The sequence below is a fragment of the Aethalodelphis obliquidens genome, unplaced genomic scaffold, assembly GCF_003676395.1.
Source record: "Aethalodelphis obliquidens isolate GAN/ISIS:26980383/991018 unplaced genomic scaffold, ASM367639v1 scaffold42, whole genome shotgun sequence".
In the NCBI taxonomy this organism is placed as follows: Eukaryota; Metazoa; Chordata; class Mammalia; order Artiodactyla; family Delphinidae; genus Aethalodelphis; species Aethalodelphis obliquidens.
The window spans coordinates 7828832-7846129 of record NW_020837986.1 but is presented as its reverse complement, the minus strand read 5'-3'; positions in this window follow the sequence as shown (position 1 = coordinate 7846129).

The following is a 17298-nucleotide window of genomic DNA, read 5'->3' as shown; positions in this document are numbered from 1 at the left end:
TAGAACACTCAGAGTATCCACCCAAGGGCTGAGATTGCCGGGATGCTTGTACATCGTCTCCCATCAACCACTGTTTGAGGGCAGCTCCTGGGGACATCAGTTCTCGGGTTCTTCTAGTCTGGGCAGGGCGGGCTCTAGCAGCTGTAGAAACCTCTCAGGCAAAGAAACGCAAGTGCCAGCAAGTGGAACTCAGGTTGGCGTGTGACTGGTAAGGTGGGTGGGGCCCGCACGTGGCTGTAAAATAGGATAGGAGTTCACCAGCTCAAAATCCTGGATGTGATATGAGACTGTTGGCCACATTGCCTGGAAAAGCTGTGGGTTGGTCTCCTCTGCATATTTGTAAGAAACTCAGCCTAGTTTTCAAGCAAGCCTTCATTTCAGAGCATTCTAGAACGCTCCAGGACATTCCAGGGGATGGCCCCAAGAAAGGACTCCGGGAAGCCCAGGCACGTACTTGATGAGTACGGGGCAGCCAGGTTTGCTATGAAACGGGGGAAAAAAAACAATTCTTTGTGAAAGAACAAAATATTTCTCATTCACCAAGCCAGGAAAGGACATTCCTACCCCATGAGACTAAACACATTCATTCAGTAACAGAGCCTCAAGTTAGTGTCATCTATGGGGTAGCTCCAGGACAACCACTGCTGGCCCTGGGGTCCCCTAGCAGGTTCTGACACCCTGAAATCCGACTATAGACATGCAAGTATCCTCAACAGCTCAGACCTTATAGGAGGACCGGCCTTGGGACAGCACATTCTGATATTAATGATCAGAACTCTGGGCTATCAAAGAACCATCGAGAGACTATAGAAGGACCATTGATAGTTATGCTGCCATAGAGCTCACGCCCACACAAACTAAGACGCCACCCTGGAGATGCTGCACCTCCTGGTTACAAACTGACTCCCCCTCTGCGCTTCACTAACTTCCCAAGAGCCCTCCTACAGCTACACACTGTTCCACGCTTGTGGACATACAAGACAACTTCCTCTTTCTTAGAGATTAATCGGATTTCCTGGTGGGGATGGACCACAATTTTTTTAACCAACCCCCTACTAATGGGTCCTTAGGTTGTTTCTGATATTTGGCTTTTATGAATGAGAAGTCCAGCTTCTTATTTTAACTGAAGTCCAGCATTTTAATCAAAATCTTACGTGTGATTTCTGGGGCCTGACCATAGGCAATTACAAAGGCTTTACCTGACAGGCCTCGTGGAGGAAAGCTACCCTCCTCATCCCAGTCTCGGTGCCCAGACAATGCACTGTGGTCTCTGAGGGGAGTTGCAGTCAAGGACTCAGGCACCCTGGACAGTTATGCTCTTTGCATATTTGCATTCCTAGCCCAGAAGCCTTTGTTCCTAAGTTTTGGGGTTTTTAAAATAAATTTATTTTATTTACTTTTATTTTTGGCTGCATCGGGTCTTCGTTGCTGCACGCGGGCTTTCTCTAGTTGCAGTGAGCGGGGGCTACTCTTTGTTGCGGTGCACGGGCTTCTCATTGCAGTGGCTTCTCTTGTTGTGGATCACGGGCTCTAGGTGCACGGGCTTCAGTAGTTGCAGCACACGGGCTCAGTAGTTGTGGTGCACGGGCTCTAGAGCACAGGCTCAGTAGTTGTGGCGGACGGGCTTAGTTGCTCCGCGGCATGTGGGATCTTCCCAGACCAGGGCTCGAACCCGTGTCCCCTGCATTGGCAGGCATATTCTTCACCACCGCACCACCAGGGAAGCCCTCGTTCCTAAGTCTCTTTACCTGAAACCTTAGGCAGAGGTTTTCAGAGGCCTTTGCCAAGGACTCTGTCAGGGAAAGAAGGGGGAACCTTGAAGATATTTTCCCCATAATGACTCACACTCAGTACTTTTCCACTCCCAGCCCTTCCCCCCTTCCCTCCCCCTGCCTCCCTGGCTCAGGGTCCAGGAACCTGACAGAGGTTTCTTTTTGGGGATCCTCATCAGTGAGACGATCCCAACACTTGCACCGAAACCCCTGATCCACCTGCACGTTGTCCCATGGGGGAAATGGAACAGGGGTGTCGGTGCTTTCTCTGGTTTGAGCCGCTCGCTTGTGCTATTGGAGTGAGTGACTGAAGGTTTCACTGTGACTTTCATTTTGGCTTGTTGTTGCTTTAATCAACTCCTCCGACACTTGGCAGCCCAGCTCTCTCCAGTTCAGCTGAACTCTTGACAATAAATAGTGCTTCCGTGAAAAACTTTACCCATACATCATTTCTTATTCATGCATCCGTAGAAACATAGGAGCACGTACATCTGTGAAATAAATGTCCAGAAATGGAATCCAACCATTTAAAGAGACCCTTCCATCAATTTAGCAATGGTGTGTTTGCTCTCAGTCTCTCCTCTTTCACCCTCCCCCCTCCTCCTGAGTATGCAGGGGAGGGGACTCACATGGGCTCATGGCAGTGGCGTGGGGGGAGGGTTATGTAATAAAGAATTCACCTTGGCTCAGAGAGGGGGCTGGTCTTTGCCCTCAGCCCCTGAGAAGTCATCTCTAGGCCCTTGGGAAGTCCTGCCTGATCAGAGTGTCTTGTCTAGCTGGGGGCACTGGACATGCCCGACAGTTAACGGTGTGATCTATGATGGGGACTTTGGGTGACATGGTACCATCTGGACCTCCAAAGGGGCTGCAGATGGGGTCAGCCACGTGGGTGGTCAACCATGTCTACAGATGGAGCCCCAGTAAAGACTGGACACCAAGGCTTGGGTGAGCTTCCCCAGTTGGCAACACTGCATATTGTCACACTGTGATGCTAAGAAAGTAAGGCCATCCACGGATCCACAGGGAAGGGCCAACTGGAAGCTCGGTGTTCGCAACTTCCCTGGATTCTGTTCTCTGCCCCTCTTCCACTGGCTGACTTTAATTGGTATCCTTTCCCTTTAACAAACTGTAACCAGGAGTGTAACCGATTTCCGTGAGTTCTAGAGTCCTTTTAGCCAATTATAGAACTTATGGGTGGTCTTGGGGACCCTCAAACTTGCAATTGATATCAGAAGTGAGGGTGGTCTTGTGACTGTGCTACCTCTAACTTCACAAGGGGTCTTGTATTCTCCGGCTCCGAAACACTGCTGGCCTCAGACACTGAGCTCAAGGCCAGTGACACTGATATCTGTTCTCTGTGGTCTGACCAGGCCTGGAGGGCCCTCATCTCCTGCCCCCCTGACTCATCCCCAGCTCTGTTCTTTTTGGTGCTACAAGTCCTGTACTGGTCGGGATCCCTAACTTCAAACTTCAGAATCCACTCTGGTTAATATAAGCAAGAAGCAGGTTTCAGTCTCCAAGGATTTGAAGACCATCAGTGGTTGCCATGAGCCCCGAGTATATGCCTTTGGTCCAGGCCTCTCTTCTGAGATTCCAACCTGTCCCATAACTACAGGCTTGACATTCACCTCCAGCTGACTGGATTAGGGGGCTGCACCTGGCTCATGTGACAAAGGAACCTGTCAAGGTATCCTGAGGATTTCCCTTGGAGTCTGGTACATAGCTTCCCTCACAGCACATCTACGTTGGCCTGCTTCTCCCAGCCCACAGAGAATTAAAACACAGCAGAATAGATGTCTGCTTTATGGCCACTGAAGAACCCAGAGCTGGATTCTCTCCATCCCTTAGAGAAGGCTTTCCTCCCACCTCAAGTGATCTCATGGTACCCTTAGTGCAGACCTATCATCACAAACCCCAGGGACAGGTAGGCTGTTTTTGAAAGGATGCTCTCACCGCTGCCACCTCATCTTGGGGTGCAGGGCTAGTCCCAGAGCCATCACTGGCATCCCCCAGACCCAATCAAGCCCAGCTTTCTTTCAGCCCTACCCCTCCTCCCCCAGCTAGCTTTCTAGGACCTGCGGTTCAATCAAAAGTGCCTCTCTAAGAGCTCCCCCCTGACAAAATCCAGGTGTTATCAGGAATGTGGAGTAACTGGAACACTTGTCCACTGCTGGTGGGAGTGTAAATTGGTACAACCATTGGAAGGATAAGCTACAGTTGAACATGGATGTGCCCCATCACCCAGCAGTCAGACACCCAACTGAAATGCCCACCTATGTTCACCAAAGACGCATACTGGTGTGTTCATATACACTCTTCATCATAACCCCCAACTGAAAATAACCCAAATGTCCATCAGTAGTGGATGGATGCGTGGTGGAATATTCGCACAACAGAATATTAAGCAGCAGTGAGCACAAAAGAACTTCAACTGCGTACAGTAACATGGATACCTCCCACAAACAGACCGCCGAGTTAAAGAAACCTGACACAAAAGAGTACCTGCTGTATGAGTCCACTGACACAAAGTTCAAAAGCAGGTGAATCTAATTCATGGAAGCAGAGGTCAGGAGAGTGCTCATGCTGCCTGGGAGGAGGACTGACCAGAAGAGGACATGAAGAGCTCCTAAGGGGGTTTGATAGTGTTCTACTTCTTGATCTGTGTGCTGGTTGCATGGGTGAGTTCACTCTGTGAACATCAATCTACCTGCACACTTATTATTTGTACACTTTTCTGCATGTATTCAAAGAAGTATACAAAACATGCGTCAGTCTGTATTTATGAGACTTCTTATAGTGTCCTTTGTTATGTAGGCTCCCTAGAAACAAAGTTCGATTTTTCTGGGTTTATTCATCTACTATACCAGAGCTGCATGGGCTGTTTATTGTGGCATTGTTTGTGATAGCAAAACAATAACCAAACCCAACAAAACAAAAACTGAAGGCAACCCATGTGGCCCTCGATAAAGACTAACAGATAAATTATGGTGCGTCCACACAGAAGAATACTATGCAGTCACTGAGAAGAATGATTATATATGCAGACATGAAAAGACGTCAAGGCGTTATTAAGTAGAAAGTGTAAGCTATAGAACAGTAGGTACAGTATCATCTCCTTTTATTTAAGATGATATAGACATATGAATGCTTATATGTACACAGGAAATTTCTAGGAGGTTACCCGTTACTGGAAACAGAGGTTACCTCTGAAGAGTGGAAATAAAGGGTTCATTAGGTTGGGAAGTTTTCATTTTCCTTGTTGTGCCATTTTGTAGTTTGGATTTTTTTTACACAAGCGAATATTACTTTTTCAAAATAAAAATTGTAAGATGTCAATCAAAGCAATTTAGGCACATGCTTAAAAAAAATCAATGTACAAAATGGATAATCAACAAGGACCTACTGTATAGCACAGGGAACTCTACTCAGTATTCTGTAATAGGGACTTCCCTGGTGATCCAGCGGCTAGGGCTCCCCGCTCCCAACTCAGGGGGCCCCGGTTTGATCGCTGGTCAGGGAACTAGATCCCACATGCTGCAGCTAAGAAGTCCGCATGCCACAACTAAAGATCCTGCATGTGGCAACGAAGATCCCGCATGCATCAACTGAGACCCGGCACAGCCAAATAAATATTAAAAAAATATATTCTCTAATAACCTATATGAGAAAAGAATCTGAAAAAGAATGGATATATGTATATGTATAACTGAAGCACTTTGCTGTACACTTGAAATTAACGCAACATTGTAAATCAACTATACTCCAACATAAAATAAAAATTAAACTAAAAAAAAGAACAAAAACATCGATGTACAAAAGGGTCCATGATAAGCAGCAATGGTCTCAGAGGGAACAACTTTTAATTCCTTAAACGTTTCTGTTTTTAGTTCTGGATACCTCCAAATATTAAATAATGTTCCTGTTTCTCTCTCTCTCTCTTTTTATTCACCAATATTAAACAAAATTACTGACTTCATTAACCCACCCCTTTTACAGTTCCTCTCTCAAAATAGTTAGGTAACTTCATATTTTTGGCTTCTCTGTTGGTCAGTTTATAATTTCAGATACTATGTTCGCACATTTGTTTTTTGCTCCATCAACTATATATAGCTGGGGTCTCTCAATTTCTCTACTCACTGTGACCTAGCACCTCTCTGAGCCTAAGTTCCCTCACCTGAAAAAGAGCAGGTATGAAAGAGTCTGACTAGATAGCTAGTCACAAAACCATTTCTCTTTCTTCCTGGGCTCACAGCTGTTTCCCAGTCTCCCTTGCAGTTAGATGTGACCATGTAGCTGAGCTTTGGCAAGTGGAATGTGGGCAGAAGTGTGCCACTCTGGGTGTATGTAGCCCATAAACACCCCTATTTGAGTCTCATTCTCTCTCTCTCTCTCTCTCTCTCTCTCTTTCTCTCCCCTCCCACATCCAGATTTGACACCCAAGGTAACTTGAGATAAATGTACTGACGATGACAGAGCCTCCAGCAGCCTGGATTCCTGACTCATTCTGTATCACGGACTTACAGTACTATGTTGAATAGAAGTGATAATAGTGGGCATCTTTGCCTTATTCCTAATCTTAGAGGAATAGCTTTCAATGTTTCACTAATGAGTATGATGTTTGTGGTGGGCTTGTCACATCTGGACTTTCTTAGGTTGAGGTCATTTCCTTCTTCTCCTAGTTTGTTGAGTGTTTTTATCATGAAAGGGTGTTGAATTTTGTCAGATGCTTTTTCTGCATCTATTGAGATGATCGTGTGATTTTTATCTTTCATTTTGTTAATGTGGTGTGTAATTTGCATATGTTGAACCGTCCTTGCCCCACACAGGTAAATCCCACTTGGTCATGTTGTGTGATAATTTTAATGTGCTGTTGAATTTGATTTGCTAGCATTTTGTTGAGGATTTTTACATCTATAGTCATCAGAGATATTGGCCTGTAGTTTTCTTTTCTTGTACTGACTTTGGTTTTGACATCGGGGTAACACTCGCCTTATAAAAGGAGTTTGGAAGTATCCCCTCCTCTTTCGTATTCTGGAAGAGTTTGAGAGGTATTGGCATTAATTCTTCTTTAAATGTTTGGTAGAATTCTCAGTGAATCCATCCGGTCCTGGGCTTTTCTTTTGGGGGAGATTTTTGATTACTGATTCAATCTCTTACTAGTTACAGGTCTGCTCAGATTTTCTCCTTCTTCATGATCCAACCTTGCTTGGTTGTATGTTTCTAGGAATGTTTCCATTTCTTCTGGCTTTTACCCAATTGTTTATAGTAGTCTCTTATCATCCTTTTATTTCTGTGTCATCAGTTGTAATGGCTCCTCTTTCATTTCTGATTTTATTTGGACCTTCTTTTTTTTTTTAAGTCTAGCTAAAAGTTTATCAATTTCATTGATCTCTGTGAAAAAGCAGCTCTTAGTTTCATTGATTTGCCCTGCTCAGTTAACCCTTCGTTTCCCCCCAGCAAGAAAATATGCAGCCTATCTAGACCATAAATAACCAGATAATCTCCTGGTTCAGAATTCTAAAAGCTTGTCATCAGCTCTACAGTTCACTTAGCAAATGATTGTGTGGCACTGTGAATTGCTATTTAAATATTTTGTTATCTTACGTCTCCAGAGTTTTATGTTTAACCTCTGTAAGTAGATTATACTTTCCTTGAGGGCAGGAAACAGATATTATATGTCTTTGTATCACCCATGCCTCATTGCAGTACTGAGTTGGGCACTTAATATGTATCTGGTGATTTGATTTGAAGTCTCTTGTCACTTAACCTAATTTTCCAATCTTTTCCCCAGCTATGGGCTGCCCCAGGCCCTTTTCACATAGCTCCTCCAATTTAGAGTCTGCTGTTAATTGTCTCCATATCTTTGTCTATGCTGTGCTGCACATGCCCAGTGCCCCTGCGTTTGACTTTCATATCACTCCTGTTCAGATCACAGAGCTCCCCAAAGGATATCTCACCCGGTTCTCGCTCTTCCTGACGGGTCTAAGCCCTCTGTTGGGGCTCTGGAGGATATTCGGGAGGTAGATGAGCCATGAAATGTTAAGTCAGGAGGGTGGAAACCCAGGTCAGTAGGAAACAAGAGAGGATCTGAGAGGCCTACATTTTAAAGGGTCATCAAGGGTTGCAGGGATTAGCATAGTTAATATTTTGGTGAATTTCCTTGGTGACTTTCCATTTTAGGAGAGCCTGGGCATGGTTAAGGTCATGCAGAGAGGAACTATAGAGTGGGGTGGCTTCATAGAAAAGTCCCTTTTAGATCTAATACTCCATGATTCAAAATTACTTACCGTTATGTGTTGAATTGTGTCCTCCAAAACAGATACGATGAAGTCCTAACCCCCAGCACTTCAAAATGTGATTTTATTTGTAAATAGGATCTTGATAGAGATAATCAAGTTAAAATGAGGTCATTCAGATGGTCCCTAATCCAATATGACTGGTGTCCTTATAGATTTGGACATAGAGACAGACACCCACAGAGAGACAAGATGATGACAGAGGCAGAGATCAGACATGCAGTTTCAAGTCACAAAATGCTTGAGGCTACCAGAAGCTAAGAAGAGGTAAAGAAGGATTCTCCCCAGAATCTCTGAGGAAGGATTGCCCCATGGATATCTTGATTTCAGAATTCTGGCCTCCAGAACTGTGAGACAATAAATTTCTGTTGTTTTAAGGCACCCAGTTTGTGGTACTTTTTTGCAGCAGCCCTAGGAAACTAACACATTTATCTTCTCCATGCTTCCTTCCCCCATCCATAAAATGGGCACCTAATGTCAACTTCACAAGAGTGGGAGGCTTTTTGCTGAGATAAAAATATCAGTGGATTTTTATTTTTTAAACATTTATTTATTTATTTGACTGCGCCGGGTCTTAGTTGTGGCACACGGGATCTTCGATCTTCATTGTGGTATGCGGGATCTTTAGTTGCGGCATGCGAACTCTTATTTAAGGCATGTGGGATCTAGTTCCCTGAGCCGGGATCGAACCCAGGCCCCTGCATTGGGAGTGCAGAGTCTTAGCCACTGGACCACCAGGGAAGTCCCACCAAGGGGTTTCTAATTAGTTATGCAAAAGTCAGCTTCTCACTGAGTTTGCAAAATAAGCACAACTGTTCCAAGTATGCTTTTTTTTTTTTTTTTGGCTGTGTTGGGTCTTCATTGCTGCGTGCGGGCTTTCTTTAGTTGTGGCGAGCAGGGACTACTCTTCCTTGCAGTGGGCTCTCACTGAGAGCCTCTCACTGAGGTTGCTTCTCTTGTTGCAGAGCACGGGCTCTAGGTGCATGGGCTTCAGTAGTTGGAGCATGCAGGCTCAGTAGTTGTGGCTCATGGGCTTAGTTGCTCCACGGCATGTGGGATCTTCCCAGACCAGGTATCAAACCCATGTCCCCTGCATTGGCAGGAGGATTCTTAACCACTGTGCCACCAGGGAAGTCCCTTGACTATAGTTTTTTATTCTTTAACTATATTACTAGATTCTACCTCAATCTTTCATGAAGAAGTTCTGCTTCAATATTCGTAGATTAAATTAGTCTGTGAATTTCTTTTTGTTGCTTTGTCAGGTTTCGGTATTTATCTTAGTCAACTCAGGCTGCTATAACAAAACACTGCGGTGGCTTTAACAACAGAAACTTATGTCTCACAGTTCTGGAGGCTGAGAAGTCTAAGATCAAAGTCCCACCAATTTGCTTTCTGGTTAGGGTCTAATTCCTGGCTTACAGATGGTCATCTTCTGGCTGTCTTAACATAGCAAAGAGAAAGGGAGATGTCTCTCAGGACACTTTTTATAAGGACACTAATCCCATCATGGGGGCTCCATCCTCATGAACTCATCCAGACCTAACCACCTCCCAGTTGGAAGGCCCCACTTCCCAATACCATCACATTGGGAGTTAGGGCTTCAACATATGAATTTGGGGGGAGGACACAATACAATCCGTATCCGTATTAATACCCTTCCAAAAAAAAAATCACTGGGCAGTTTCCTTCTTTCTTTTTTCTCTGGAAGAGTTTGGTGAGCTTTGGAATTACCTGTCACTTGTAGATTTGAAAGAAACCATGGGGTTGTCTTTGACAACTTCCTCAGCTACTTCCATAGTTATTAGTCTGTTCAGGTTTTCTATTTCTTCTTAAGCCAGTCTTGGGAATTTTTATTTTTTTAATTTATTTTGGTTTTAAATCATCCAAATTTTCAAGAGGATTAACATTGCATTGTGTTAAATGGGCCTTCATCATTTCCCCCTTACCTTTATACTGTATAATATCATGCAACAATTAAAGAGAATAAAGTAGATCTGTATATGCTGACATGGAAAGATCTACAAGATAGAATGGGGAAAAAAAGCAAGTCTCAGAAAAAGAGAGAATCCTTTTTTTTTTTTTTTTGGCGGTACGCGGGCCTCTCACCGTTGTGGCCTCTCCCGTTGCAGAGCACAGGCTTCCGGACGCGCAGGCTCAGAGACCATGGCTCACGGGCCCAGCCACTCCATGGCATGTGGGATCATCCCGGACCAGGGCACGAACCCGTGTCCCCTGCATCGGCAGGCGGACTCTCAACCACTGCGCCACCAGGGAAGCCCGAGAATCCATTTTTTAAAATAAGCTTTTATTTTGGAATTAGAATCTCCTTTTTATGTATTAAATGGATGTAAAATGGTCTAAAAAGATACCCACAAATATCTAGTTGTAGCAGTATTCCCCTTAGACCTGAGCAAGAGGGACCTCCCCGTCAGGCTTGCTCTTTAGAGGGGCTGCTCATCCTCCTTCCAGATGCATCACATCCACAGAGGACATGCCCATCTAGAGTCTGAACCTTCCTTCTAGACCAGCCTTCCTATTCCTGGGACCCCAGCATTCCTTCCAGAGTCTGTGGGGAACTTGCCTCAGGTATGTCTTCCTGAGGATGGAGTGTACCACTGCTGTGACCACTGCTAGGTCCTGTTTGAGGGGTGTGTGGAGAAACCTGGATGTGCAGGTTGGAGTCTCCATCTGTGTATGCATGAGGCCCTGGTCGTGTAGACGGAGCTGGGCAAGGGAAGAGAAGGGAGGCCTTACACCACATTCTAGGAAGAAACTCTGGAGAGTCCAGGAATTCTAAATCCAAACGTGGTTTCTCAGGTCAATATGAAGGTATATTTGTCCAGGTAGGAGGATAGAATGTTTCTATTTAACAGTTTGTTAGCTGGATTTACAAAAAGTATGTAGATATATGGTATGTGGGCCTTGGTTTGACTCTTGTCCTGGGCCCTGCAAATGTCATGGGGTTAATCATACTACTTCTGGGAGAAACGTGGAACTTGAGGGGGGAAAAGAGAGAGAGTGTGTCATGGGCTGAACTGTGTCCCCCAAAATTCATGTACTAAAGCCCCAAACCCCACCCCACCCCCTGTACCTAAGAATGTGACTCTGTTTGGAGATGGGGCCTTTTAATGTGTCGATGAACTTAAAATTAGGCTGGGCCCTAATCAAACTGACTGGTATCCTTCTAAGAAGAGGAAACTTGGCCACACAAAGAGACACCAGAGGCTCACGTACAGAGGGGCGAACGTGTAAAGAGGGGAACTGTCTGCACCCCAAGGAGAGAGGCCTCAGAGGAAACCAACTGTGTGGGCACCTTGAGTTTGGACTTCCAGCCTCAGAACTATAAGAAAATAAATGTCTATTGTTTAAGCCACACCCAGTCTGTGGTATTCTGTTCTGGCAGCCTGAGCTGACTTTAACTTTTTACTCTATCTTTTTCTTCTTCTTTGACTTTTATTTCTAATGCCTATGTAACCGTGCATTATTTATGTAATTAAAAAATACATATTAAAATGTTCTCTTATCGTGCTTGTCTTTCATTTCTCATCCTAATTATGTGTTCTCTGTATGTGGTCTTTTCCCTCTTGATTAGGCTGGCTAGTGGCTTCTCTATTTTACTGTGTAGGGTTTTTTCCACAATGAATCAACTCTTCCATTTACCAATTCTACCTTTGTTTCATACTTTAATTCATTAATTTCTGCTTGTCTTCGTTCTGCCCTTCTTTCCTTAGATTTTTTTTTTTTTTTTTTTTTTTTTTCGGTACGTGGGCCTCTCACTATTGTGGCCTCTCCTACTGCAGAGCACAGGCTCCAGATGCGCAGGCTTAGCGGCCATGGCTCACGGGCCCAGCCGCTCCACGGCGTGTGGGATCTTCCCGGACTGGGGCACGAACCCGCGTCCCCTGCATCGGCAGGCGGACTCTCAACCACTGCACCACCAGGGAAGCCGTTTCCTTAGATGTATTTTGTTGCTCATTTTGTATCTTCCAGCTTTGAATGCTTGATTCATTTATATTTGTCTTTCTTTTTTCTTTTTCAGAAATATAAGTGTTTAAGAAGAAATTTCCCTCTCATAATGTTTTTTTATTTTATTTTATTTACTTCTGTCTGCGTTGGGTCTCCATTGCTGTGCGTGGGCTTTCTCTAGTTGCAGCGAGCAGGGGCTACTCTTTGTTCCAGTGCGTGGGCTTCTCATTGCAGTGGCTTCTCTTGTTGCAGAGAACTGGCTCTAGGCGCGCGGGCCTCAGTAGCTGCGGCTCAAGGGCTCTAGAGCGCAGGCTCAGTAGTTGTGGCACACGGGCTTAGTTGCTCTGTGGCATGTAGGATCTTCCAGACCAGGGATCAAACCCATGTCCCCTGCATTGGCAAGCGGATTCTTATGCACTGGGCCACCAAGGAAGTCCCTCCCATAATGGTTTTAGCTGTATCTCATTGTTTTAGACACATAGTGTTTTCATCTTTGTTTTCCAATCTTGTTTGAACTTACAATTCTGACTTTCTTTTGTTCTCAAATGGAGTTTTAAAATTTGAGGAGGGGGTGCAACTAGAGATTATCATACTAAGTGAAGTAAGTCAGAAAGAGAAAGACAAAACTTATATGATATCACCTATAGGTGGAATCTAAAGTATGACACCAATGAACTTATCTATGAAACTGAAACAGAATCATGGACATAGAGAACAGACTGGTGGTTGCCAAGGGAAGGGGGTTGGGGGAGGGATGGAGTGGGAGGTTAGGGTTAGCAGATAAGCTTTTATATAGAGAATGGATAAACAACAAGGTCCTACTGTATAGCACAGAGAACTATAGTCAATATCCTATGTTAAACCATAATGGAAAAGAATATTTTTAAAAAGAATGTATACATGTGTATAACTGAATCATTTTGTTGTATAGCAGTAATTAACACAACACTGTAAATCAACTATACTTTGATTTTAAAATGAGTAAATACATTTTGAGGAGGGTTTTTAAAAATATTTTATTTATTTATTTGGTTGCACTGGGTCTTAGTTGCGGCATGCGGGCCCCTTAGTTGCAGCTCCCTGGCTCCTTCATTGTGGCATGCAAACGCTTAGCTGCCGCACGCATGTGGGATCTACTTCCCTGACCAGGGATCGAACCCAGACCCCCTGCATTGGGAGTGCAGAGTCTTAACCACTGCACCACCAGGGAAGTCCTTAGGAGGGGGTTTAATTTTTCCATATGGTTGGGTTTTTGTCTCATTTCTACTTTTTAATTTCTGGTTTTATTACTTGGTGGTCAAAGAAGTCTCTACTATTTCTACTTGGGGGAAAATTGCTGATATTTTCTTTATAGCCATGGTCAAGTTTTGTAACTATTCTCACGGGTGTTTCAATGGGAGACATATTCGCTGTTTACATACCCATTTGTTTGCATGATGCCGTATTATCCCTAATATCAACCTGATTCATTATTTGATTCGGATCCTCTGTATCCCTTTGTGACCTGTGGCTCTTGGTAAAGCCCTTTAGCCATTGTGGTTGAGCTGATTCATCTCTGTTCAGCTGGCATTGATATCACAAGGGTGATATCAGAGTGTGATTCTCACCTCTCTCTCCTCACCTTGCCCTTAGCTTGTTAGCTTGATATAGGAGCCCAGCTCGGAGAATTACAAGGGTGGTAAAGTTACAGGGTCATCCTTACAGCCCTGGTTCCCATCAACCCGGGGCTTGAAGACAGTTGCAAGGTGTGACCTTCCCTAACACTCTTGAGTCCTCTTTTGCTCTGAGTTCTCATCTTTCCAAGTAAAGATGTTGGCCAGACCCTTCCAGACCCTCTTACTTACTTTTAGGAAATCTGTACCTACTTAATATCCAGGAGATAGGCAGGGACTCTCCATGTCTTCCTTAAATGTGTTAGAGATATCTCTGTGTGTCTGGAAGGTACTCTTGCCAATTTCCTCAACTCTGCCACATTCATTTCAGATGACACGTGCTTCTGTTACTTGCTCCATCAATTTGTCTCTGCTGCTGCTGTTGTTCACCTGAAAGGTGCTGGAGAGGGTCAGCGGGGCTTTCACTCTGCCACCTTTTCCTCCTCAAACCCATCAAAGCCAATTGCTTCTGTCTCTTGCCACGTTCTATGAAAGCCAATAGCTGGATCCTCACTAAATTGAGAGACTGTGTGCTGAAGTGTCTGACTCAAAATAAAAGCTATTAACTTTATGGATCCTTGGGGACACCTCAAAGGTCATTCTGAAACTAGAGTTCAGCGGGAAGCCCATGTGCTTGCTGATGAGGACAGACAAGGCATGTTAAGATGCCTTTGAGAGAGAGCACAATGGCTTCAATCATATGTCTTGAGGACAGAGAGATTCTCTCTATTGTGTCTCCCACAGGCAATTCAAAGTGGCTTCTACATAAGCAGAAATCAGGCTGCTCTGGTTTAATAATATTCCTCTTATTTTCCTGAGCAATACCAAGGAGTCAGTTGAGCTGTCTATAAACACAGTATTCTCAAATTATTTTTGCTTTTTCTTTACTATTTTACCTTTCTCTTTCTCCTTCCCATTTTGTTCTTTTTTCTTTCTTCTCCTGCTCCTGTAATAAATTTGAAAGCATCAGTGTTTCTAATGTCCAGGAAGTATTTTTATGACTCTTTTTCTTTGCTTTAGACCTTACTGGCTCTTTCTTTAACCATAATTCTCACCTCCTCATAGTATTTTACAAAACAGGAAATTTCTATTTACTGTAACTGGCAATCATTATATAAACATTCTTCATGTGTATTCGTCAGGTTTCAGCATGTTGTGCTGCAGAACAAACAACCCCAAGATCTTAGTGGCTGACCACCACAGTGGTTTATTTCTCACTCACGTGACATGTCAGTTGCAGCTCTGTGCCAAGCCCTCTTCATTCTGGATCCAGGATGCAGGAAGAAAGGGAAGATCCAAGTGCAAAAGGGACAAACTAGCCAAATCGAATCCCTTTTAGAGGGCTTTTCTAGGAGCCCACCCTTTCCTGGTTCAGGTGGGTCACTCAGCGGCCTCCTACAGACCAGGCAGCTGCTCCAGCACCTGTTCCTAGTCTACAGCAGCCAGAAGCACTGAAAGGCCGGTAGCTTCCTCCAGCACCCCCACCTTTGGCAATTTTGTATTCAAGTGCTTCCATTGAGATACCTCAGTGGTATCAGGATAGCTTTCCCTTGTATGACAGAGGGCAGTTTTCTGGCAAGTTCCACTAGGGCAGACCTCAGTAACTTCTCTGCTGTTCAGTGAACCATAGCTGTGCCCAATCCAACAAAGTCTGGACCTCAGCACTGGGGGGAGGGCATAGGGGAGGGAAAGCTCTTTCTCAGCCCTGAGAGTCATGACTGCTCCTTATATCTGCTACTTCACCTGTATTCTTCAGAGTTCTCTTTACCTCTTACTAGGCAACCCCTCATTACTTCAATCCTCTGTTATAGTCAATAATTCTTTATATTACACTTTCCCTATTCAAATTACCATGTGGTTTTTCTCTCCTGATTGAATCCAGACTAATACACACCAGCCCAGCTTTGTTGGCTCACATCTCATTAGCCAGGACTAGCTGCCAGTGCTGGGAAATGTAGCTCTTTAGCTGGGCAGGTGGCCACTTCAACTAATCCAGGGTTCTGCTAACAACAAAGAAGGGGAGTTGAGGTCTTGCATAAACAATGTGCAGCTTTGACCTCAACAGAAGTACATATTGATAAGGATGCCTTCCAGATCTCCAGTCAAACTTCTCTGCTTTCTAGGACATTTCCCTTGACCACACCCATTGGTGAAAATCCCCACCTTCCCACATCTCCAGGTGAACATTCTTACCTGTCCACGTCTCCAGGCTCATTTCACACCATCCTCCCCGATACCATGGATCCCTTCCCTTGAAAATCCCCTCAGTCCTCTTAGAAAAGGATTAAATAAGCGGAAACAAATTCAACAAGTATGATTTGCTCTATTATGAGCATTACACAAACTGAATGTCCCACAGTGTCCCCCTGAAACAGGTGGGAAGGGGGCAAGGCACAACCTTTAAAAGAATGACATAGCCTCTGGATGTGACATAAACTGGTTAGAACCAACTAGGTCCAAGATGGCAGAAGATTCGACTTCCAGTATACCTTGAGCTTCATTTTATGCTCACTGTAATACATTAGCATATGCTAAATGACACCAGGGCCATGACAGTTCTGAGACTAACCATAAAAGGCCAAAAAGTGGGCGATGCCCCAATTCCTGGAAATCTCCACCCCTTCTCCAAGATAGTTGGAATAATCCTCCCACTCATTAGCCTATGAAATTACCCAGACCATAAAAACTAACCGCCCATATTTCAGGGCCTCTCGCCTTCTGAGATGGCCCACGCTCTGTCCGTGGAGGGTGTTTCTCCCAGGGCCACTCTCGCCTTTCGAGACACACCATACTCAATCTATGGAATGTGTATCCCTCTAAGTAAATCCACTTTTTACCTATTGCTTTGTCTCTTATTGAATTGCTGAGACATAAAGACCCTGAACTTCAGTAGGTCCTGAGACCAGATATGTGATTTTAATTAAAAGACAGTGGATTCAAGTCCCCGTCTGGGTTTTGGCCAGGTTCGAGTCCCGGCCCATGGGTTCAAATCCCAATCTGAGTTGTGCGGTTTCACCCCCAGTCTTTGAAAGTCCCCCAGTCCCTCCAGCCTCTCAGAGTCTCTAGACAGCCTGCCCACTGGCCCTCTATGTGCTGTGACCCATGTCGTGTCTGCCTCCCTAATCAGTTGAAGCCCCCTTAACAGTGGGACTGACCCAGTGTCTGTCCCTTGCAGCTCCCTGCCCAGTCACCCTGGCCCCCAAGGCAGGGAAGGGCATCCCCTCCTTTCTCAGGATGCTCCCCAAGCTCTCAGAGCCTGGGCCAGAGACACAGACATTATTGCTCCCCGTCTGCAACTCTGACTCAAGCACAAGTTCCAGCCAAGACGGAAACAGGAGGTAGTGATGGGAACTTGCTGTGTGACTGTGGGAAGGTTAACAATCTCCTTCTCAGGGGTAGCTGTGAGAGTTAAATGAGAAGGTGAGAGTCTTGCTAGTCACACAGTAAGTTCTCAGTAAATGCTGGTTGGGGTATTATGATTTTACATTTTACAGTTGCTTGGCTAGCTCTTCAGAAAGAGGGGTCTCTCACCTCGAGGAGTTTAGGAACCTCCAAGGGAGTTCTGACCACTTTGAGGTCCTGGGGCATCAAGAGAAGTCACTCTAGGGCTTC